This window comes from Larimichthys crocea, chromosome XX, assembly GCF_000972845.2.
Source record: "Larimichthys crocea isolate SSNF chromosome XX, L_crocea_2.0, whole genome shotgun sequence".
NCBI classification, from domain to species: Eukaryota; Metazoa; Chordata; class Actinopteri; family Sciaenidae; genus Larimichthys; species Larimichthys crocea.
In genome coordinates this window covers 4,480,051-4,503,282 of record NC_040030.1, presented here as the reverse complement: position 1 = coordinate 4,503,282, position 23,232 = coordinate 4,480,051, and the positions used below count along the sequence as shown (strand labels likewise).

Here is a 23,232-nt window from a genome sequence, read left to right as displayed (position 1 = left end):
ATGCACAAGAGTTTTAAACTTCTTTCTAACGTCGAGCAGGTGGTAGCGACATTGGCTGGTCCAAGGTCCAATTGACTGACGTCTTACCTGAGTGAACTTTTCTTATGAGTTTCACAGTCTATCTATAGTTTCAAGTCTTTCTTGATACAATATGATGTTCATTTTGTAAGTTATAATACCTTTTATAGTAGACCACATAGTGGGGTATGCATTAGGATGTGGCTACCTTTGTATCATTCTCCGTTACTTCATTGCCTAAATGTGGCTCAAATGTTTTCAGGAGCATATTTTAGTGAAGTGTTTAGCCGTAATACAAGGTTCGTGACTAGGCGGACCACTATATATTTTTCCAAGTCCGAGTCAAAAACAACAAACTCACTCGAAGTACGTCACCCAACACATCGTCCAACAACATGGCCATAGCCATAATGCCAAATCCGAGGCTTCAAAACAGTCCGCAAACTAATTTAGTGACATGACGGACGGTTTACACTTGTAAAGGATCTGATTCTGCAACAGTTTATACAAACAAATTACATAATGAGAATAATTTGATGTAATTTGCTGTGTGTGTTTTTTGGTCTCGTATCCATTTGTAATTAAGATGTTTTGAATGTTGGCACTGCTGAAGTGTGATCTTGCCATGGAGTCAAGTAGTTAGCTGTGGGCTCCATTTTTTTTTTGGCCCGTGTTTGTCTACATTTTGGAGAATCTGCACTATGGAAAGTCTGCATTAGCTACCAGCAGTTCCTGTTTGCACTGTAACCATGGAGGTAACAACAACAACCACAGGATTACTTAATAAGAAAACCTCTATGCTAGTAATTATGAAGCAAGCCTCTTAGGTCATGAGGTGTTTATGTATTGACATATATGTGCTGCAGTCTGCCAGAGCAATGATCAAGAGGGCTGCATATTTAAGACAGAATGCATAAATCTGCTGGTAAGGGTTAACAGTCAGACCAATGAATCAACAATAATCCACAATAACAAAAGGATTAAATAGCACAAAAACAATCAAGTGCAGAAGAGGGAGAGAGGAGACAGTGTCGGCTTGCTTGGCGATGTCAAGTCTGTGGATATGAGTGGAGCAAATGAGGATGAACCAGTCACTGCTCCAGACAGGCAGCTGAATAGACGAAAAGAATGGAGAGACAGGATGGGAGGGCGAGAGGGAGGAGAGTGTTATTGTGAGCACCTACAAGTGATGGCAGAATCTGGGTGCTGGGTGTCACTTTGGAACAATCAGAACTGACGTCCCTGGTTGGTGTGCAGCGAGAAAAGGGAATTCGCCTTCCAGGGCTGCAGCACTTTCCATCCTAATCATACTTGGAAATAAATATTATGCCAAAAAAATCAGCCCAGAACCCTCTCCAAGACATGCCATCAACACCAAAACAAGCCCAAATGATGAGCGTTAGAAGGAATGTGACATGGTTTTTCAGGGATTTGAAGAAAGGTCTGTTGTCTGGACAGTTGAACAAAGACTTGGTTGATGGATGGCAGGTCCAGTATTGTCCAGAATTAGAAATAGAGCTAGCTCACAGCAACAAGCGTCTTCTTGTTGAAAATAGGTGTGTCCAGGTTTTTGGAAGGTAATGTCATCCAAAAGAAACCAAACTGCTTCTGTCAATCTGTCTTCTTGTCACAAAGAAATGGGCTAAGCCTCCGTTTCAGACTATCTTTACAGATCCAGCTTTCATTTCTGTAGAACAGAAGACTAGAAAGACTATGATAATTCAGCTAAAAGTCGCCTTATCTTAAAAAGACCTAGCTTTGACCAGATGCTGACAAGCCCAACAGCTGATTTTGGAAGATTCTGTGAAATCCAAGATCACAAAATGATTTGTAAAGGTCATATTCCAACATAGCCTAGAAGGTTCAAGTACTGATTGATGAGAAATGACTTCCAAAGTGGGAACCAAAGACCATACAGGTGAGTATTAAGTGAGGCCGTACCTGTACTTAGTATAAACACTATTTAAAGCTGTTGTGATATTTCTGGAGCTTTTCAGTGGACCGACAGCCAAACCGACCAGCTGACAGAATCAAGGATCATGGATAAAAGCATGGATAATGAGAACATCAAATACGTACACAGTCTATACATGATAAATGCAGTTTCTGATCAGTTCCTACGCTCGTGTTGGGTGGCAACTGCAAAATTGTCCAATATGATATTATTCCCGGGAAGAGTGGGCTGTGTACTTGTGAGTAATTTGACTTTTGTTTTTTGTTTTTGGCAGTGAGCAATTTGTAAAACCTCCCAAACGCTGAAAGGAAGGTCCATCACTGAAAACAGTCTAAGTGAAGTGGACACGCAGTCCTGACAACTGGTAATGACTGGTCATTAATCCATTGGCCACAACAAGCCTCGATACGCTGACGTCATGTTGGAGTTAAGGTGAGCTGTCTGCAGCTTTTCTGTTCACTTCTTAAAAACATTTTCCTTCTGTGGAGATATCAGGATAATTTTTGTTTTTACCATTTGTTTGTCTGTTTACTTATTACACAGCATACGTTTAATGGATCTGTAGCTCGGTCTCTCAAATATATTACAGATATTCAGATTCTGTTTACCCCTGATTCCGTATATACCCCCAGTTGGATTTAATGGCACTGAGTCATATGCAGCTTAGACTCATGCCGACATGCTGCAGCCAGAATGACTATATAACCAATATTTTCTCCAGGGTTTATTTCTGAGAGTTTCCAGGCTTCATTTTGGGAGTATTTCAGGTGATCAGCCACATATTAATCAGCGGCGCAGACATATTTAGCTCTAAACTCCTCTCTCCTCTCACCCATCAACATCACTTTGTATGCCTGGTGGTTCAAAACACTATGTTGGATATTTAGTCTGTCTGTCAGAAAATCTGCCATGAAATTTGGAGAGCAGATTGGCCTTGGGCAAAAGGAACTGTCGATTAGATTTTGGTGGTGATCCGGATCTGGGATTTCTGCTGCTCCACAATTATTGTTTTTTATCTTTAATCATGGAACTGCTGGAGATAGAAACTTGATTTAAAATCCTAAAGGTATTTTTTCAAGGTCAGGCAATCAATTAAACTCAAAATGTCAGTGAAGAGAATTATTTGGATATTTTTAGACTAACAGACCATTTAATAATCAGTGCTGGCAGAGACTTGCACTCCCCCCTACACTTTTTACATTATATTTCAGTGTGAGTTTGACCCTTTCCAAGCTCCTTCCAAAAATATAAATCTGCCTACAGCCACACTGACTTAGTACTTTAGTATTAAAATGTGAATTTAGATGTCATTTAATGACATATGCTACAACTTCAATTTTTACTGCGTACTACTTTGGCTGCTACTATCTTACAGTCACTTAACCTAACCTTAACATGTTAACATGGTGCACCAGCGCTGATAATCGTCTCAGTGTACATGAATGATAATTCAATAAAGAAACAGTACAACAAGATATCTAATGTTCAAACTGATGAATTTGATGCAATACGTTCCAAAAAAGTTGGATGTTCAAACTGATGAATTTGATGCAATACGTTCCAAAAAAGTTGGGATAGGTTCAACAAAAGACTAAAAGTTGGGCAACACTCCCCCCAAAAAACACCTGTTTGGAACCTTCCACGGGTAAATAGGTTCATTAGTAACAGGTGATAGTATTATGATTGAGTATAAAAGGAGAATCCTCGAAAGGCTTGTAAACACTTAAAAAAATGCAAATAATCCAACAGTTAAAACACACAATTGCAAGAGATTTATGGATTTCACCGTCCATAATATCATTAAAGATTCAGAGAACCGAGAGAAATCTCTGCACGTAAGAGGCAAGGCCTAAAACCAACACTGAATGGCCGTGAACTTTGTACCCTCAGGCAGCACTGTATTAAAAACAAACATGGTTGTATGTTGGTAAAGGAAGTTACTACATGGGCTCAGGAGCACTTTGGAATACCACTGTCGGTAAACACAGCTCGTTGCTGCATATAAATTCAGACTACCATGCCAAGAGAAATCCAGATACCAACAACATCCAGAAACATTGCCAGGCTCCGAGCTCATCAAGATGGACTCATGGAAAGTTTTCAGATTGTTTTAGGAAATCAACAATGCAAAATCTACATTTTATAAAAACTTTTGGTGATTTTTTGGAATCACGGTTGTATGTTCATGTTCATGACACAAAAGATTCTACCCAGTAATGTTAGAACAGGAGTATTTCTGTGGACTAGACAATACACCATGTTGTCTAGTTGTATTGGTTTGAACTGACAAGTTCTCAGAACGTTGTCGACTGGAGCATTGCAAGTTTTAACTGCGAATATTTGTTCTGTTTGGAGTTAAATACATCATGGGATTTCATTGCAACTCCAACCTGCACCAAAGATGACATTGCTGGACTTTTGACGTACACCAAAGTCTTTTTTTTGTTGTCTTTTTGGTAGGGTAGAAGCATTAATGAAGCTTTGTCTACAATGGCAATGGTATGGCAACATCAAGGTGTATTAGAAAAACCCTTTATCACAGCTTTTCTCACAAAGGTTACAAAGCCAATTCCGTCAGAGATTTTCTCCCACATTAACCACCCCGACACCTCTGTGTCTTAAAATTCCCATCCTGTATATGGTGAGTAATTTTAAAAGCTAATTAGAAACGGACTGTCACGTCCATTATGTGAGATATGATTTGCAAATTCTATTTTTTTTATTTGAATGTAGGGCTTCCAGCTGTGAAGGAGAAATTGTCCCTGTATCCCAGGAAAAAATACAAATGTCTGGTGTGTCCTAACAGTTGTTCAATTATTTACTGCCTATGGAGCAGCTCCAGGATTCACCACATCACCACAGTCTGTCCCTCTGTTGTTCAGCTTAAAGGGAGACGTTTTGAATTCATAAATGAAAACTGAGCTGTGCATTTTACACAAATGACATTTTGCCGTCCTTCCTACATGCTAATAAAAACCAAAATTATCCTCAAACTGTCGCTGGCATTACAAGCAGATCAGAGACACAAATCAAAAAAGGAAACCTAGCCAGCCGCTAATGATGTGTGGATTGTTAAGCAGCCGAGTGAGACACCAGGAGGTTTTTCCATGGTGTTAGTCAAGAAAAAAGATTCAGAGAGAAAGAGACAATAGGATGGTGAAAGGAACAAAAAAAAAACATTCAGCAGCTTTGGGAGGAGGGACTGGCAGGCTGACTCAGAGGGAAGTGTTTTCATCTTCCCTCTCCCTCCTTTTTTTCTTCTTCTCGCCTTTCCATCCTTTTCTATTTCCATCTCGCTACATCCATCACTCTCTCACTTTCTCTCCGGTATTGTTCTCTCCGTCAAGAGTTGTCATGACAAGGCTGTTTATTTCTAATGTTTGACATTTCGCCCCGCGTGTCGCTCGCCTGAAAGAACACACCGGGATGAATGCTCCGCGGTTTTCAAAGGAACATCTTGTTATTAGCCAGCATTTCCCCACTCTAACACACTCGGCGCGCAGATAAACACTCGCTGCACAAATGCGTTGGCATACACGCACACAGGTGCGCACGCAGGTGCATTTAAATACGGAAAGATCTATCAGGCTTTTTAACCTTTCATCTCTGAGCAGAGAAAAGGCAGGTTTCTAACTCCCACATCATGTTTCAACCCTCTCCTCTTTCCCTTCCACCTTCCATTTGGTTCTCTCCATGTCCTCCCTCCTCCGTGCCATCAAATTAAGGTAGTGGATTAATAAGACTCTGGTCTGAATGTGTTGATATAAGGCTACAGGCCAATCATTGTGGTGCTCTGACAGCCTGGAGAAGAAAAGACAGGGTTTGGATCTATTCTCTCTTTCACCCAATTCTTTGCCATTTCCATCTTCTGATATCTTTCTAATCATTTTACTCTCCTCTCTTTTTCTTTGTCTCCTATTGTTCACTCTCCATCAGAATTTTTCCATTTCCCCCCCGTTTCTCCTTGTATACCTCATTGTTTGACCTGCCTTGGTTTTGACACCCCAACTGAACAATGTCTCCTAGAGCGGTGGATCTCAATCCCATGGACTACCAAGGGTTTACGTCACATCTTCAGAAAACTGCAGACTATTCATTGGTAGTATGGAAGGCGACTTATGAGAAAAGATATTTGAATTTGTGGAAAAGTCAGCGAGCTAATAAACGGCATCAGTATTTCTTGTTTGTCCTTCATCCTCACTTTTTCACCTCGTTTATCAACCACGTCGCAATTTTTGGGATTTCTCAGGAACTTTCAGACACAACAAGATAATCCATGCAAGATCCAAAACAAGAGTACTGGACAATAGATAGATAATACGTACACTGGAAAGGAAGGTCTACTTGTTGACGGCGTCAAGTCTAATAATATGGTTCCCCATTTCCTGGACAGTTCCCTTGCAAACTAGTACAAAACTGATAAACCGGACTTGTCTGATCTACCTCTATGCTTGTGGATCCAGACACGTTTTCATCATAACAGGTCATCAGCCCTTTGAAGGCTTTTGTTTGCCCAATGAAGACCTGCTAAGGTCAAAACATCTGTCTTTTTTTCAGTCCGGTGGAATTTTTGTGAGCTTTAATCCAGTATGTCATTACTCTCCACTTTTCCTTCATCAAATCTGTAATCCTGGACACCATGTGCACACAAATACTACTGGGTGAATCAAGGGAAAGATCATGATCATGATTAATAGAAATCCTGACCTCTTTCTTAAGAGGGTTTCTGGTGTTATAGCAACATCAAATTACTTCTATCTTTGCCTCTGAGAGAGAGAAAAGTCATTATTTGCATGGTCACAGAGGGCGGCTTGTCACAAGATCTTAAACCTAGGTTGTTGTTTTTTTGAACAAATGAGCAATGCTGGCGGTTTTCTTGTGAAAACAGTCTAATTTTTGATGTTGACATTGAAGTAAATGACAGAGCTTCAGACAGGGGATGCACCAGTGACTCAACTCGCATTTCCATGTGGCTTTCGGTTGTTTTTACCTAATCAGCACAATTGGTTTTGGTTCGGTTAGTCTCAACATCTCACACAAAGGCTCAAAGACTGTATCCAACCTGCATGCACACCTCAATATGGTGGAGAAGCACAATAAACTAGTCAAGGCAAAGAGAGTAGGGTACATTCGTGAGGAGCTGGCAAACTAATCCAACTTAAACACAAGACAAAATTGGACTTCTGTCCACAGGTGCTTTAACTAATATTCTATCTTCAATGGTTTCTTGTCTGCACTGTGTGTAAGCAACATGAAGGCCCCACATTACAATGCCAAATCCACGTTTTCCTATTTGGGTCCAATGAAATCGTATCAAATGGTGGCCCATGGCCTTAATATGAGTCTGTCTGGGAATCCATCAAATGAAAACATTCGCTCAGCAGAGATAGATAAGCAACAGTACAGCGGAGAGCGGGTCGATAGGCCGACACCAAAAAGCAGGATTTACTCAAAATGGATTAGATAGCCTTACTTCTAAACTGTATATTGCAATTGACAGCTGGAGCGGGATCAAAGCCAGCACCGTGTGAGATCCTGGCAAGGTTCGGTCAATTCCCATCAAGTCAACTGGACGTTGAATTTGTCCATAGGTGCCTGATCCAATTCGCGGCACTGACGCGGACGTGAAGTGAAATTGAACAGTGGACTGAACGTGCGAGGGTAGTGTTATTGGTCTTTTCCTCCGCCGAGGGAGACAGAAGGAGAAGGCCACTCTCTCTGAGGTGTTGTGCACACCTTGTAGGCTGCCAAGCCCCATTAGAGGGTGACAAACAGACGTCCACTCGGCTCAGTGCTGTCAGACCCCGGTAATGAAAGGCACATCAGCCTTAGAAAAAGCAGAGGAGGAGGAGGAGGTGGTGGTGGAAGAACAACAACAGGCTATGCACCGACACAAACACATTTTTAAGACTAATGGCTTAAATGCAACTGCACTGTGTAGCAATGCAGGGCAGAGGGGAAAAAAAATGTTCTTTAAACTATGTAATGGCAGGAAGACAAGACGGAGTGACAAAAGAGAATCATGCAAGATGAAAGAGAAACACACCAACAGAAGCTTCTGCGAGATCTAATAAAGAGAGAAAGCGTGTGCTTGCAGGGAGGAATAAAAGAGCGAGGGTCCTTTGCGACTCATTGAGCTACATGTGCCGGTGCCACGCCATTAAACGGCAAGAAACAACGTCAATAATTATCTATTTTTCAGCTATGTTGCTATCAAGTGATTTAGTGGTACTAGTAAAGTGCTAACATAACAAAGCATCTGTCTTAGGCGCTGTGGCGGAGAACGGCGCTCTCCATAATAAAGCTGGTTTAGAGGATTTCTATTCCCTTTGCAATGAATCAGAGTTGCACTTTGTGAGGCGTGCAGCAATCCATAAGTACATAATAATGAATTATACGCAAGGTGGCAGACAGGTGCAGCCCCAGACATTGTGGATTGAGCAGTTTGGGAGTCTTGTCATCATAACCCATGGACACTAGGTGTAGGGAATGGCGACTGATGAGGAGGAGATAGTGATGCAGACGGTGTCATTCTCCGACACTGCCTGCTTTGTAATTTTTTTATTTATTTTTTTACCGGAGAGGAGGGATGAGACTCCGTTCCGTCCGGGGGGAAATGTATTTTCTCTGCGTGGATGTGGAGTGAGAGCAAGCAGCCTTATCAAATCTATATTTCTCCCACAGTGCTGCCTTGAAGAAGAGGGAAAGATGCGGAAAAGAGAGAGAGAGTGAGAGCGACGGTTAAGGTGTGGGGTGGTTATCCAATTGATTAATTTAAAGGTGTTTGTAGCACATCGGACGCGTTGCCTCTCGAGCCGACCGGAAAGCAAGCGATAAAAAGTTACAAAGTCGAGATGACAAAGCTGTTGACGGATGTTAGACCAGCTGTTTGGCTTTTTAGATCAAGAATCAGATACTGTTGTTGCGTGATGGACGCTGAGTGGTTTGTTGCCTTCGATTGTTGCATGTTACATTTTAGTATATAGAACATATTGCTTATTGAAAAAAAGAAAGTGTGGATGCTTTATCTGTTGTGTGTAGGTTCGTCTCAATGGAAAAAAGGACGCACACTGACATTTCCGTTGTGGTGTGGATGCTTGAAAAGCAGCACACCATGAGTAACACCAACACCACTGAGCCATTCAATCCTGGCCTGACAAAATCATTACGCTGTTTCCTCTTAGGTTAAAACCCCACACTACATGGCCACTTATGAATATGGATCGGACTTGTAAAATGGTGAAAGGGCAGGTTAATGCAATCAATTATTTTTTAACAGTAATTGCTATGCAAGAGTCCTTGACATACCCACACAGTCTATCTGTGTAATGTAATGGGCCTCAATGACTCTTTTGTGTGGGTTTTTTGCTGTAGTTGGCCCCCTGATGACATTTAGAAAGGGACAAAAGATCAGCGCATTGGAAAAATCACATTTTACGGTTAAATCGCTGTTTTAGGTACAATTAAAGCAAAACACTGTAATGCCCAAGACACTAGTCATCGTGTACACGTCCCACAATTCTGCACAATCCTCGATATTGGCGTTTTTAATATTGGTTTTTACCCAAAGATACAGTGGAGGTCTGTGTTCTGGCTGAAGAAGAAAAAACCCAAGAAAGAAAGAATTGAGCAAGATTTGAAGTGACATTTACACTGATCGCGCTCCTGTAGAGCTTCCAAAAAAGAGAAATGTCACCACATTTATTAGGATCACTCATAGTTGACATGTGTGCATGTCATTTGAATTTGGCTGCAACTGCATAATGCCTTAAAGAGCAAAGCGACACCACGGTTTAGCTTGAAAACACCCGTTCGCACATTAAAAACTAAATGCATTTCAATGCAGAAGGATGTACAAGAATTAACTGTGGCAGTTAAATTAGTTTCCTATTTGGCTGTTTTTACAATCTTAAGTTTGCATGAAGTGTTTTATTTTGAAAATCAACCAGATTCTGTGTCTGACTTCCAGCCAGCTCAAGCTTCCTAGTGCAGATTAATGGTATTCTTGGTGGAGCCGAGATTCTCTTTGAAATACAGAAGTGAAATTATCAGTTACCCTTTTGTTATCAACCATGAGACAAAGGTAATTATCAGTAAACTTGCTGAAAATCCATTTCATGCATCTCGTGGGCAACCGTCCATAATCACAGTTCGAAGCGTTGTACATCTTCTGAACAGAGCACGATGTCTAGCTGCCAAGAGTTGTATTTTCATCCTGGGTGTAGTTACTCTTCAAATGGCAATTACAGGCCAAGACTACAAGAAGAAGAAATGGCGACCAAATTTAGATCAATCAAAAACATGCAAATGAAAACGTTTGGCGAACATCGCAACAACAAGAAGGTGAAAATCTGGTTTGGCGCTAACGGCATCATACTTTTTTCTTTGTGATTACTTTGTTAGAAGCATGGGGGTGTGTAGACAGGATTATGAATGTCAAATCAAGATGGTGTCTTCTCACCATCAGTGCCCACAGGGTGGTATTCATAGATTCACATAATTGTCATGAAGATTCGTCTTGAGCCAAAAAAAAAAATCTGATGGCAAAAGTTTGGTTCTACTAGCTGTGTCAAAGTGTGAAACAGCCACATGGAGAGCTTCACTAAAACCCCATTTAGCTCCTTTAACCCATACTTTATCATTCCACCTCATTTCATCGAACACCTCAATGAAATTCTGCTCACTGACAAACAAGACAACAAATCTACCTCCTCTCAAACTGCAGTCCACATCGCACAGTAAGCCAATACTGCTATTTGCCGTGTACCGCTGTTTATATTGTACAAGCCTTTTCATTAAAACTCGACATAAATCTGCCGGGGAGCTACGTCGAGGAGCAAATGAGCACACGCCACATGAACACACACCGCGGGGGGTTAGAGGAAGAGGGCAGATTTTTCCCAGCGCTCCAGGGACCCTCATTACAGCAGAGAGTGGGTGCACTGGAAGACGTGGAGGGGTGGGCATGTGAATGGAGCAGCATGGGGGCAAGATATTGGGACTTCTTGCGTCAGGCTGTTTCCTCCTTATTAGTTACCTTGTGGTACAGCATGTACAACTGACCACGACACCGAGATCAGCGACGTCTGCAGAGTGACTTTGTGCAGAGGTGTCGGTAATATGACAGCGAGGAAGATTTCCATTTGCTGGTCAGGGGGCAAGGTAGTCAGAGAAAAATCCACCCGCTGAGTTTACTGATGCCACGAACAGGATTTATGGATGTTCAAATTGGATTCATACCTCTTGCGTTGTGCAACTTTAAAGGATTGATTCAAACAGATGAATACGCAATGAATTTAGATTGTGCTAACAGCGGTGAAAGGTCATATTTCAGCTACAGTACATGTCTCTCCAAGACTCACTGTCCCCAATTCTTTGAAACTACTTTCTGTCGAGGAAACACTGTTGACAGCAATATTCTGTGCAGAAAATCTCAACAGCTGGACAAATAGATTCCAAAACCCATCTGTACGGCACCTCTAGGGGACAGGTTTTAAGACATAATTGACCCTGAAGAAGTCCCGAAACCTGCGTCTCACATCCGCTTCTCACAATTTTATGTCTTATACAGAGAATCCAAGGACAAAGACAGCATAGAGTTGCCTGGGCCGCTTGACTGACAGGTAATCTAAGGGGAAAAAAAACAGCAATAAGCACAACCACCAAAGATTTGCCCCGAATCAAAAAAAGAGAGATGTCACAGGTGAGAGCTTTAAAAGCTTGCTTTGATGCATGGGAGCCGCCGCTGTTGAGTACTTTGTGTAACAGGAATAGCAACGTCTTTAATGACTGACTTAAGTAATGTGATTCATTTCTTTGACAGTCGAGTTGCAAATCACACCATAGCGAGCAGGAGAGAGGCGCACGCGTCTTAAAAGCCACGACTGAACTTCTGCCTCCCGGCCCACGCTGAAGACAGACGACAGCTACTTAGCCTTTTCCAATTAGGACTTTAAGTTAATTGAGAGGAACGACAAGCACATTTTCAGTCGGCGTCGTTGAATTGATGGGCATTCGGCGGCGGCGAGAACTATTAGAGCTTGTTATGAAATAACACGAGTGCATATTCAGATTCTTTATAATATGTTTTATCTTGTACACAATATCTGTTCATTTATAGGGCTAAGCACGCACACAGCAGCGTGCGGCAAGACACTTCAGTCTAAGGTTTGAATGATAATCAAGGTATGTTTTGCTGCTCTCGTCTCCGTTTGCGTGGTTGGGGAGCTTAAAGGCTTTCGTTCAGCCGTTCAGCTAATTTGATTTTAAATCTGCCGAGTGGACGAGGTAATATAGGGGCTGAGCTGTCATCTGGGGGCAGCATCAAACCCTGGTAATGAACAGGACGCAAACCCGGCTAACACACTCAACCAGTAGTTGTAGTGGGGAGTTGGAAACAGAGAGTGGAGGTCTGTGTTGGTAAAGACGGGGGCAGCTCTGACATGGAGATATCCCCAGGTCGTGCGAAGAGGGAAGTCAACAGGGCCTTTGATTCAGCTCAACCCACCGGCCTCTTGAAAAAACCAATTACAACTTAATCTGCACTGGAGACGGAGGCGAACAAGTTAACGCGGTCGTCCAAGCAATGAGAGCAGCGGAAATTGGAAAATAAAATACTGACTGAATTATGTGTGTGTGGGTAGTTTTCAATTGAGAAGTGACAGCAGATGTTACACTCGAGTCCTCTGTGACGACAACTGGTTATATTAGCGAGGGTTTATATTCAGTCTCTCATCCCTGCTGAACAAGTTCAGCTCATTGAGTCGCTTGTGTTATTGTGGGTAAATTAGTTATCAAGTTATCTAAACATTTGGAAAAGAAAAGTGGAAGACTTTATAAAACCTTGAAGAAAAGTAGTACGCCTTGAGAAAGTCGATTGGTTTTGCAGGATCGTCCAAGCCACATTGGCCCATTTACCTTTCAGTGCACTAATAAGCCGAGATTCATATGCAGCCACAAAAGGCATACTGTGTATTTGAATTTGGGACTGTTAAGCCTTTTTTATTGAACCCTGGTGGGACTAAATATCTGGACCGGCACAAAGTACGGTTATAGCCCTTTTATACGAATACAGAATTTCGGTTTCGATTAGTCTTACTGTAGATTTGACAGTTTGACAAATCATGCATAGGATGGAGGAGGAAGCAGTGTATTAAATCATATTTTGGTGAAGGAAATGTGACTGTTTAGAACACACAAAGTTTTGTTTGTAGGAGGAATGGTTTGAGAGGTTTCTCTAAGTGGCTTTCCCCAGCTGTGAACTAAGCTAACCGCAGCCACCAATCTCCATGAAGCACAAGCTACTTTTGAACGCTTCACAGTCAAAAGATTTTTTGGCTTGATCGTAATACAAAGTTGCAAAGGAGGCCTATGGTTTTCCGTCTCCTTCCAATAAAACTGTTCTGCAGATCATTGAAAGGATATTGAAACCAATTACAGGCAATGATTGCAAAACACAAGGGTTATGGGTACGAGACAGATGTTGACATCTGTTAGTCAGTAATTACTCTTGGAAAGCCTGGCACAACACAGTAAACTGAGGGTAAACCACACGCTGAATCAAACGTCACTTCTGCTAGAACTTAGTGATCCTGTAGATTACGACAAGGTAATGTTGTTATGAAGGAGAAATGAGAACAATAAAAACCTAATTATGGTCAGATCAACAACAAAAAAAGAACCAAACTGCTTTCTAGCAAAAATAAGCTGGCTATTGTTTTGCACAAGGTAACAGATCAGAACTTTCCAACCGCATGAAACAAAAAAATGCCATTCCAACAAATTAGACAGTTAGTGGTTAAAGTAAGACCTCCTACAGAGACTACCCTGCACAGATATTCTGTCCTGAAACATGAATACTTCAGACACAGTATTCTTATTATTTCGCCTTTAACTGGCACTGAGTAATGCCGCAAATGTCCGTTTAGATTAGGAGATATCTTGTCGGGAAAACTGAGGACGGCTCTGATGGATGAGGTGGTTCATCCACTGTGGAACATGCTTTGTAAATTCTCCAACAGTTTGCACCTTTAGTTTGGATATCTGACATCTGAGTGCAGATGAAAGAAAGTCAGGGGTTCTCTGAAGTCATTGTGAACATGTTTTAAGCGGGGCAGGAGTATTGAACCAGTCGCCATGGGGAACACGTCAAAAGGTTGGAGGGATGCGGTGACACTTGCGTTTCCTTAATCCTCAGTTTTTAATACACATTATCCCTTTAAGGTAGACTCCTTTTAAGAAACGTGATATTAACATACAAAAACGCTGAACCACAAAGGTGTCAACAGTCTTCTTGCCAATTCGCATCAATACAATCCATGAACTACCCTTCTTGGTTAATATATAAACAACTATATTATTCCCTCTAAAAGCACATCCTCTTGTGTGGATGTAGCTTTAATATCATGATTGTAGTTATCTGGATATGACATTACCTGTGTCGGGAGTCACAGCCCAGCTCAGATAGTTGAAACATGATGACACGGGGCAGCCTCTCGTGCATTACAGAAAGTCAAATGATGGCTCTCAGTGAAATGTCCATAGAAAGGCAGAAAGTTACTGATACTGGCCTTTCATGCCTCTCTACATTCGTGTCTCATCCCCTGCTCCTGCTGTAGTGGTCAGTGAGCTCCGAGGCAACTTTGATGAATTAATCCAATAGAAGAAATTGGTCTTCAAATGTAAAGAGCACCTTGGTTCTGGAAAGTAATCATGACGGGGAAGGAAGGTAGAGAGGCTCGAATCAGCATGAGAGGAGAGGTGAATGGACGAACCTGAAAGAAACACACTACACTGGAGGGAGTGTGTCCGAGTGTGTGTGTGTGTGTGTGTGTGTGTGTGTGTGTGTGTGTGTGTGTGGTGTGTGTGTGTGTTGTGTGTGTGTGTGCTGCGTGTCAGAGCGAGTCAGGAGGGAAAAACTGTGTGCACGGGATGCAGCTGCCAAAAACCCAAGGATCAAACTCGTCCTAAACAGGGTCTCAGGTCCAAACTGAAGTCTGATCAGATCCCGATCTCTATACAGTTTTTTTGCATGGCTTGTATTTGGCTTTGAACGTGATAAAAAAAAAAGATGTTTGTTTATGAACAAGGGTGACATACTATGCCAAAAAATCACAACCAGAGACAGACAGGAACCAAGCCACAATGACTTCCAGTAACAACCATTTATCAGGTTTGACAACATGACAGAGGAGTGTCACCGGTCCAGATTTGAAAAGCCACACATCACACATTTTACTGACTGGTTGTAGGTATCAGTATGGGTAGTATCAGGGTAGCACAAACACAAGGGATTGGAGCCAATCAGCAACAAAGGCAGAGCGGAAGCAGTTCAATGATTTAATCACACAAAGAGACAACGCTTACTGGATGGTGAGGCAGGCGGAAGTCGATACAGAGAATCAGTGGCAGCCCAGTCAGGCAAACAAATTGTGAAGGACGGAAAACATCTTAAGTAGAAAGTCCAAAAGTCGAGGTAGAAAATGCAGAAAAAAAATGACGGAACAACATTCCTGAGACAAAGGAGCACAAAGACTCACACAGTGAGGGTAGGACCTCATCAGGATCAGGTGAAACTAACAGGGTAGGGTTGGCAATCAAAACCGGAGGCAGGAAGTCAAGTTACAGACATGATTAGAGGGGAATATTAACAAAATAAAACAGGAAACACAATAACACTAAAACCATTACAATAGGTCTATCCAAGTGTGCCAGTGCAGGTCTGTCCGGCAAAAACACACCAAGCTCACTAATTCATTGGCAAGTCAGTTTAGTGATGCTAATAAGAACCAAATCATTGAGCGGAAAGGAAATAATCAAATCTAACCATGAAAAACTCCTTAATCATCAAAGAGGTCTAAAAGGTGTCTTGCATCTTGCAGTGCAGTTAGAAAATTTTTGGAAAGCATCGTCACAGTGTGCAACCTTCAAGGGGCATTTTGTTGGGCCCAGTTGCATCAGATTACAGTCTATGGTCTTTATTAAATAGCCAGGTCCATCTTATTTTGGGTAACGGGACTGTTTTACTCATCGTGTGATTCATTGTAATGGCAGAAGACGGGACAACCACTTGGCTCAAAACATCCAACATCTGCACGAGCCACCTGTTGCGGCAACGATAAATCGAGACAAATATCCAAACTGAAACTCTTTTCTTTTTTTTTCCACTTTCAACTTTCCAAATGATTTCATCTCATCTATTGCCGAGAACGCTCTCTCTGTTAAAGGTGACAAATTGCATCAAGGAGAAGAGCGTGATTTGATCAAGCATCTCAGAACCGACTGGTATATTATCTTATTATTCCTTGAATTAGTGCGCGACTTCACCGTGCTTTTCATCACATGCCTAATTACGGTAATTGACATGACTTAATGGAGTTAACTGTAATCAGGTAGCATACAAGAAAAAAATAAAAAAGATGATTTCCCTCTTATTTCTTTAATAAACACCAGTCTTCATGACAAATCATCAAGCATATGTTGGCGTTCGGTAATTACTGTAGATTTGAACATATGTGCTTGCAACAGTTGAACATACTTCTTGGCAAGTTGTGAAAACATCCTGGGAGAACTTCATGTCAGATGTCAGCCTGAGGTTAAAAAGCCAAACTGTGTGTCATACGGTATAACTCCCACGGTGCAGCAATCTGCCATGACTTCAACCGAAAATTGGTATGTCACCATTACCCCTAACCATGCTCTAAACACCTGGGCGTGGTACTAGATGATCGTCTTCTCTCTCTGAGCACATTCCTCCGTAGCGAGGTCATGTCGCTATGCATTGTTACAATATTAGAAAAATCAGACCCGACCTGACCCAAATGCCGCTCAGCTCCTGATTCAGGCTACAGTCAGCTCCCGCCTCGATACTGCAACTCGCTCTTGGCTGGCCTACCTGCTTGCGCGATCAAACCTTTGCAAATGGTCCAGAGCCGCAGCGCGACTTGTTTCAATCAACCTAAAAGGTCACATGTCACCCCACTCTTCAGCGACCTGCACTGGCTGCCTGTAGCGGCCAGAATTAAACACAAAGCTCTGACGCTAGCCACAAAACCACCTCAGGATCTGCCCTGCCTACCAGCGCCTTACTAAAGGCTCACGTCCCGACAGGGCGCTACGCTCCGCTCATACAAACCGTCTAGTTTGTACCTCGCCTCTCGCAAAGCGAGGTCACTAAAACTCTTCTCTGTGGTCGTCCCCAAATGGTGGAATGACCAACGGCTACTAGAACAGCAACATCCCTTTCTACCTTTAAAAAACTTGTAAAAACCTTTCTGTTTCAAGATGCTTCCTGCCTAACAAAAACTAACAAAACTAACAACTACTCTGTGTCCTTTACACCTTTCTCAGCTTAGGTCCTCCTCTGTAAGTCGCTTTGGATAAAAGCGTCTGCAAATGCAATGTATGCAATGTAATGTAATGTAATGTAATGTATGTAATGCATGCCTCGGTGATGATTTAACGCCAAATTAAAATGCCACTTCCTCGCATACAAGCAAAAAAAAGAAGTCAGTGCATCACACTTACCTCTTCGTTGGAGCACTCTTAAAACAGAGAAGGAGAAAAAAAAAAAGCTGATAAGTTTCAATTGAGCATAAACTCAATCAGGGCATCCGAGATTGGCCTCATGAGGATGAAGCAATGTGACGGCCTAAAGAGGTTAGACGCCAGGTTTATCCAATTACAGCTCAGCAATAAACAATCCCAGAAACCTCTATCCCCCAATCGGCTCATTGCTCTCCTCTCTCTCTCTCTCCTCACTCAGTTTGAAACTTGACCCACCATTTGTATCCATATACCGCTGACGGATGCCCTTGCGCCGAGCACTGACACTACTTGTGATGAGTGTGTGTGACTGGAGTCTGCCAATCTGTGCGCCCTCCATGCTCCTGCCCGCTAAGCAAATACACAGGCTCTGATGGCGTCGTTTTTTTCTAGATTAGTGAAGAGCCGTCTGCAGATGATGATAATGAGACACTCTATTTCCCCTACTCTGCCATTTGAGAGACAGTCAGATGGACTGATAATCTGGTTTGTGCTGGGGGCCTCATCCATAGAGTCCCACCGTCGCGTTGACATTAGCGCCAAGACGTATTAGCACATTAGCCCGAATGGGCGATGATGTGTTCTCAGTCAGTTAAGCGGAGTATTATAGCGGCCGTGTTATGGTTATGGTGATGGCTTTATGGAGTCGGTGACAACTCCATTGATCTCCAGACGCACCTGCAATGCCAAAAATCCGAGTGAACAACACAAGAAGTCGGAGATTGTGAGAGCGGATGGAGAAGAAGGTGAGGAAGATCGAATTTTAGCTTAATTAAAAAGACAAACAGGCAAAAAAAGACTTTAAGGAAGCTGTTTGTTTCGAAGTAGGGCCCCCCCCCCCCCCCCCCCCGAAAAGTTAATGAATAGCAGGTTCCTGCTATCTTAAGGGATCACAGTCAGACGATCAAGACTTAAGTGAGCAGGTTTGAGAAGGGGAGGTTTCAAAGAATCTATTTTGATTCCTAATTTAGCGGTCTGGATGTCCCAGAATGCAGGAGCCCTGCAGTCTAGTCATTACACGCCACAGGCCATAGACACAGATCTATAAATGTTTGGTATTAAACGGACCCATTGATGGTCTGCCCTCACTCCCTTGCTCCGTTAATGGAGCTTTTTATGAATCTCAGGCCTCATTGTCTCTCATGGTTAGGGGCTTTCTGCAGCTGAATGGTGTAATAATGGCAAACCCAATTTGCTTTGTGCTACGTTAATCTCAACACGCCCCTTCTCTCTCTTCATGCTTCCCTAACTGCATTCAGCTCATTCATCAATGATTCTATTATCACTCAGTTCTTTTTACTGTGTGTGTGTGGGGTGGGGGGTGGTGGTGGTGGTGGTGGTGGGGGAAGCCATAAAATAAACCCAACTTATGCCACTCTACTCGTAACAGACAAGTAAAGCAACAATGATGACATTCTGGAGAAAAAAAAAAGCCATAAGACGAGGCTATTATCTCCTTTAAAATTCTTTTTTTTTGTTCAGCATAAACCAAAACATTTCCTCAAACAATCAGCCCATTTTTTATTGAGTGTGTCTTGTGTGGACTCGCTCCAGCTACTGTTTAAGCCGCTGGTATTACAGGAAATTACTGATAAGGTTAAAGGCCTCACATCTGTTTTGGGAATACACATGCTGGTTCTCAGAACAGCCAATGCGGGACTCTAATTACAAAGGAAGCAGTAGTTATTGCTTTGCCGCATAGGAAAATGACAAAAAAACAAATGACCTTTCAACAACAGACTACATATAAACAAAATTCTGTTTGGTCCTCTTCTTTTTCATCTAATTCCTAGTGCACACGCACACGACGTCCACTTTCGTGGGCAACAAAGATGCTCTGAATGAAAGCATTCAGGGGGCAGCAATTTGGCATTTTTTACTTTATTGGACAAGTGATAGTATAAAGGCAGAGAGGAAATGAGGGATAGAGAGGTAGGGTTGAGTATAACATGGGTAGTCTATATTATTATTATATATCTGCTACTCTGACAGGAAATGTTTAAATCTGGTTCTGGACCTGCAGAGCAGATGGCAACCGAGATTCTTGTTTTTCGCATTTTGATTTGTTATAGTAGAAAAGCACTTGGCGTTAACAATAGCATGACAACTGGATTAACAGGGTTGCATTGGACCAAACAAACCTCGGAAACCAGTGGTAACAAAGAATACAGTCGGCTACCGAGGTGGTTTCCTCGCCGGGTTTGGCTCCTGGCATCCGGCCCTAAGTCAGTTCAATTAGCTACATGGTTGACAAGCTGACAATTAGTGGTGGCTACATAGCAACCTTTCCATCAGGAGTGTGATTTCCCATGGTCGAACTCTTCAGCTATTTTTATTGTTGACATAAGAGCCTATCAGTGACCTCATTCAATCCCTAAAACAGAATAACACACCAACACATTGGTAATGAATGTGGTGGTATAAAAGTATCACCAAATATTAAATTCTACTCTGGACTGCAGCACAACTCGATATCAAAGCATTAACAAACGCAAACAGCAGGGAAAATTGGCTTTTTTTTACCTGTATCCTTGACATCCTTGAACTTGCACTAAGTTAAAATGGAAAAGAAAACCAATCTCATGAGTTACACATGTTCTGAAGGGTCCAGATGGTGATTCATAGCCAAAAAAGGGTCAGAGGAAAGCACACGGCTGCTGAGGCAGAGCGGGCGATGAGATCTTGAGAGAAAAGACGAACTCCTGTCGATATAAAAGAAAACAAGATGATCTTAAAAAAGAATTTAGCCGAAACACCTTCTGATTCTGTGAAAGTGTGCGCATATTATTCCTAATGAATAAAGCTCCGTGATAATCAATCTCTTCATCATGTAAACAGTACTGTATCCAGTATCAAGTATGTCTATCAGTTGATTATCTTGATTTTAATGCGCAAGACACATCCATCGCCTTGATTCTCAAATCCCAAATATGGAGCCGCCCTCGGAGTGATATATGATTCAAGCTCATTTCACAGGTTGAACATACTTCGAGGCAATGTCCACTACGTCTTGTTCAATTTTTGTAACTCCGCTGTGAGTCAGTCAGGTGTTTCTGAGTGTGATAGCAAGAGAGGTTCAGTAAGAGAAGTGATGGCAGCCTGTCACTCTGATCCTACATCAAAATGATGCCGAGCAGTCTTCTGATCCTGTGAAGATCAGATTTATTACACTTGTATACCAGAGAACAATGCTATAACTACAGTATCGCAGCATTTATTGTCCATTATAAAATGTGGTTGAAAATTACCACCATGGACTAGTCTTTCATGCAGACTTAACATGGTTGTGCAATCAGTAAAGTGCAGTTATAAGTCTGGAGGCCTTGGAAAGGTTCTCTTATAATAAATGTCACTACTAAACCTTCCCTGGTGTTGATTTAATCAGTCCAGCTACTAGTTACATTTACAGGCACTGCGAGTGCTTTGTCCAGATGTGTTTTCCATAGTTCCGATGCCCCATTGTTCTGAACCCCAATAGTCCTTAAAATGTCCCATGGACGGAAAGCCATTTGTCTGATGGCCGTCATCCCAGAAAACAAACGCCCTTGCTCCGAAAAGACACGCAGTTGTTGAGTACCAAGTAGTCTTGGTGCCTCAGCCTGACCAAACTGCAACGATGTTCCACATGTGTTATTGCGGAGTCACAGTTGTCGTGTTTCGTCTCAGTTAGCGTGAAAAGTATCTCGCCGTGATACCAGGTTGGTATTTTCAGAGCAATGGGCCTCAGGAGCAATAGCTATTTGTTTTCGGGCTGTTGGACAAATGGGTTTTCAGTCCAATGGGACGTTTCTTTGACAATTGTGGTACGGAATAACGGGCCTGTCGAACAATGGGCAGTCCCCTATCCAGAGCGGGATCACTCTTCCAGCAGAAAAGTAAATTTGAGGATATGGATATTCAGTCAGCAAAACCTGCTTACAGTCTAGTCCTAGCTTTTTTCTTTTAAACTGCAACTCATTACAGTAGTCTTAGTTTTTCTTTGAATAGCTGCTGTTAAAATAGAAATGCAGCAGCTACCCGTTTGTTCAGATTAAATGGGGGATTTTTTCTAAGGCCTTGAAAATAGATGCACAGTACACTGTGTCAGCCTTGTTGATTGTAATAGTTGTACTTGGATATTATCAACAAGGCTGCGCAGAAAAATGTATTTAGGGCATAGCTCAGTGGTTTCCTATTAGACGTTTCTGTCAAACATAATCTTTCCTGCTACCTTGCAGAGAGCCAGAGTGAGAGAGGAGAAGGTATGAAGACTGGATTATATAAAAAATCCTACAAATACATATTTAAGCACCACAAAAACATACTTGATGGATACCTTTTAGTTTTTTAGCCAATATTACGAGTGATTGGGGGGTAGTTGTGCAAGAGATAAAGCGGGATGACTGACTTCGATGACTTGGCAGTTTCAGGTGCGTTTGATCTAAAAGTTGTATTGTTAATGCAAAAAATGGATGATCACCAGACCACCTTATCAGTCTGTGTGGCAGCTCCTGGAAACCCCCCTGATCTAGACTGGATTCGAAATCTGGGCATTTCTGCAATTGGCAAGACAGCTGACACAAGACGCACATGGCAAGGTCTACAAACTAGGGCATTTACAAATCCACCCCCCTCTTCCCTGTCAAGTGCTGATGCTGTCTAGCAGATGAGCTAAAAAACATATGAAGCAGAGGATGCTTACCGGATGGGCGGAGGCACCTTCCACATCTATTACTGTGAGCATGATTCAGAAGAGCTTTCAAGCGTGTAAGCACAGGAAGGCAGCAGGTCCATGGTATCAGTGGGGGAGTTCTCAAACTTTGTTGCTGACCAACTAGTGCCCAGTCTTCACAAAGACTCAACCTTCCCTGGCCAGTCGTGATACCCACATGCTTCAAAAGGTCCACCAAGACCGGCTTGCCTGATCACTATCGCCCAGTGGAACTCACCTTGACAGGGAAAGTTGCTTGGAGCTGCTCTGGGTCAAGGATACATCTGCTGCTGGACTGGACCCAAACGTTTGTTACCATCCTAACCAATCAACAGAAGACGCCGAAGACATATCCTCCACACTACCCTTCGTACTCTGGACTAGTAAGAGAGCTATGTGAGATTTGCTGGACCGCTGTGGGGGCCTGATCACTGGAAACAATGAAAAGGAATATCTGAAGTAGGTACCCTGATACAGACAACAACCCCCTCCTGAACGTTTGCAAGATAAGGAGATGATAGTGGACTTTTGCTAGAATCGGGGGAGAAGATGTCCACCCTAATATCAACGGTCCGACCTGGTGCTGCACACTGACTCCGTGATGAAAGGCAAGGTTGATGCTTGGAGAAATTACAGGTACACCTCCAAATACTCTTGTACCATTGAGAGCATCCTAACAGGGGAACCTATGTCGGTATGGAAACAGAACGAACAAGACTCCATCTAGGAGTGTTTGTTCACCGAGGACCAGACACATAACTAGATGCTGCAAAAATAAGGCGAGGAGGATATTTGAGATCCCAACCACCCAGATAACAGACTTCTTCTTCTTGATGTAATCAGAAGAATGTTCTGGATACACAGGCCAGCACTGACGAGGAATGAAGAGCTAGTTTTTGTGAATGTTACATCATCTCTGGTAACACTGCTGAGATAGTTGAAGGCTAAAGCATTTTCAGACAGACATACAAAATATGATAATAGGAAACCATTGAAGAAAACTGCAATGCATTGATGCAAGATCACA

The 23,232-nt window shown here is 42.4% G+C and overlaps 1 long non-coding RNA gene across 3 annotated transcripts in view; it reads right to left on the bottom strand.

The window, feature by feature from the left end:
- The window catches only part of LOC113748377 (uncharacterized), a 136,439-nt gene that overhangs the window by 108,673 nt on the left and 4,534 nt on the right, over nt 1–23,232 (bottom strand). Inside the window, exon 1 of one of the 3 annotated variants that reach the window (XR_003464310.1) lies at nt 15,338–15,402. The exons of the other annotated variants lie outside the window; for them this stretch is intronic. This is a non-coding gene — a long non-coding RNA (uncharacterized LOC113748377). Of the gene's footprint in view, nt 1–15,337; nt 15,403–23,232 lie in introns of those variants that run through there. 3 annotated transcript variants of the gene reach the window in all.